Genomic DNA, 2,916 nt, shown 5'->3' on the forward strand with positions numbered 1-2,916 from the left:
TTGTGTCACCATCTCATCATACTTATCTTCCATATGCTTCACACATTTCAAGAAATCAAATTAGTTGGCTAACATTTGTCAAATCTTTGATTTAACACTTTTTGTTATCAAGTCCTTAGCATCTACAATATTCACTTGGCAATAGCAGTTTTCTAATGCTCAACCAACATGGGGTTTCTCGACATCTACTATGTCTTCTCATCTTGGTCACCATCATTATTTTCCTGATGCTTGGCACTAACTAAATTTTACTGACGCTTGACACTTACTAACTTTCTGCTTAGCCTAAACTAAGTTTGCTTGGCTTACACTATTTTCTCAGCTAGGTTTGGCAAACACTTTTTTATCAAAAATCTTCTTCTTGACTTATCTTAAGTAACCATTCACTTTAGCCTTAAGTAGATCAACAATACATAATATCATCAATTTCTTACTTGGTCTTAGTGCTCCTTTTATATACCAAATAACTCAACCTTTCTCTAGGTACTCTTGTTATCTTCTCTTTTAAAATCCTCTTCATCAATCAAACAAATGATAGCATAAAAAATAGTTGTCTCACCATCAAGTAGCAAGTTTGACATCATTAAAAAAATAGTGATTGTTCCATGATAGGTTCTACACTTCAAACAATTTCTTTTCAATAATTCAATGAATTTTATTACTAATTTACAAAAAGACGTTAAAGATAGGATTTTCTTTGCTGATTATACTTCCTTTTTCACAGCTATGTGTAGTACTTTAACATTACCAGTTACAAGTGAGTCAACTTGAGAGCTCTATTCTAAGGAATCTTGTTTCTAGTGATAAGACTTATGTCAGGGACGTCCAAGAAAGTTCTCTAAATATGATAAATTTATAAAAATTAAATCTTCACATACATATGGTGATCAAGTGGCTACTACATCTTGAGGTATGACAAATTTTTCCTTTATATTTCATCCTAATCATCAATATACTAACTTATCTAAGTGTTTGATTGAGGTGATAACTAAGTTGTTCTTAATACTCCTCCTATTCATCATATTGATCCTAGTAAACCTCTTCCTAAGTCTTTTGATTCTAAGCTTTTTGTCAATATGACCATCAACCAACCCATGATACTCAACAGTGTTAAGGTTTAAAGAATTCTATTCAAGACCTTATTGATCTAAGGCTATTTCTATTTATGCTCAAGTTAATCACATAAATAAGTTTGTTTCACTTCCTAATCAAAATTTGCAAATTTACACTGATCCTTTGCCTTCACACTTAGTGAATTTCATTAATAAACCTTCTTCTTCTGATTGTCATATCTCTTATGATGAGAAGATATAAGAAACAAATCATGTGGTTAATCATGTTGAGTTAAAGTCTCAACCTCTGATTTATTCTCCACCTAATCCTCAAAAAACACCACCTATTATTAGCTTGAGTTAGTCTAATATGTTTAAGGCACCTAATGGTTCTCTTTACATTGCTTTTAGTGTGGCACATATTTCTTCTCATAGTACTTTGGTTGATCCTTCTTCTTTTGTGAATGTTATCACCCAAGAATGCCTTTTGAATAAAGGGTTGCATAAAGATAATAATGATTCAAATCATGTATGGATTCAAACTTATAATGGTTTTCTTTACCAACCTCAAGGTTCTATTACTTCATTTGTTACTATTTTAGATAAAATTGTTTTTACTACCTTTGTGGTTATTCCTATGTTTGATCAATTTCAAGTTAAGCTTGGTATTCTATCTTTCTATCATGCAAGATGTTTCTTCTCGTATTCATAAATGTCTTAAATTTACTTGTGATGGAGCCATTATTAATATTAATCATTCTCTTTATAAACCATCACATCCTATAGATTGTGTTGAGATTGATTTTTATTGGCCATCTTGTACTAAAAAATCACCTACTCATCCTGATCATCTTTATAGAAACTATCAACAATATAAAGTAGCTAAGATTATGGATCTTAGTCTTCCTAAGGATTTTTTACCTCCACATGTCTTTCCTACTTTATTTGCACCTTCTAAACCTATTCCTTCTACTATTACATCTCAACTCGTCGATGTTTCTTCTATAAAACTTATGGTAATTGATCCTAATCCTTTTGATATCCCTCATAAAACTATTTGTAATCAACATGCTCATCAACATCACAAGAACTGTCAAGTTAGAGATAAGGCTCAAGCTCATTCCCTTGATTCTCTTCTTACACCTTCATCTCACCCTTTACCTTCCTTTGAACACACCCTACATTTTTCTTTGGAGGGGGTTCAATAAGGTAACATTATGCATTTGGATAAATATGATGATTATGTTCATATTTTAGATTATGTTAATCTAGATATGAAAGATACCTTAGATTATAGTAGTGATGATGATTTAATTATCATAGATTATGATTTACCTAACATGTTTTCTACACATCTTACACTCATTCCTAGTAATGAGCATAGTGACTCTCAAAGTCCTTTCTTAGAACTCATTATGATTCCTACTATTATGGATATGGTTCCTCTCATGAGTCATCATCCTTCCCCTATTATTTTGGACTAAGATAGGGGGACACACAGAATTCTTAATGTAAACCCCATTATAATGGTAGTTGTTAGTGTTCTTCTGTGGTATTTCTCCCATTTTGTGCTTCTATTTTCTTTTTGATTACTTTAGACAATCCTTGTTGCTTTGCTGAGTGTAGGGGGAAAAAGTGATCTCTTTGTCATCAATATTCTTATATTTGTATCTCTCTTCTTCTATATGTTGTTCTATGTTGTGCATGTGCTATTGTTCATACTAGTGGCCTTGTTTAGTCTTCTTGATTTCTTATGATATGGTAGCACTTTTGGTCTCGATGATATTGGCCCAAAAAGACTCTTCTCCATATCTCTTTTGTGTCTTTTCCTCCATTGTGTCATAGTTCTACTTCCTTTGGGGAA

This window comes from Cupressus sempervirens, chromosome 7 (assembly GCF_028749045.1).
Source record: "Cupressus sempervirens isolate cs-2001-9-10 chromosome 7, ASM2874904v1, whole genome shotgun sequence".
NCBI lineage: Eukaryota > Viridiplantae > Streptophyta > Pinopsida > Cupressales > Cupressaceae > Cupressus > Cupressus sempervirens.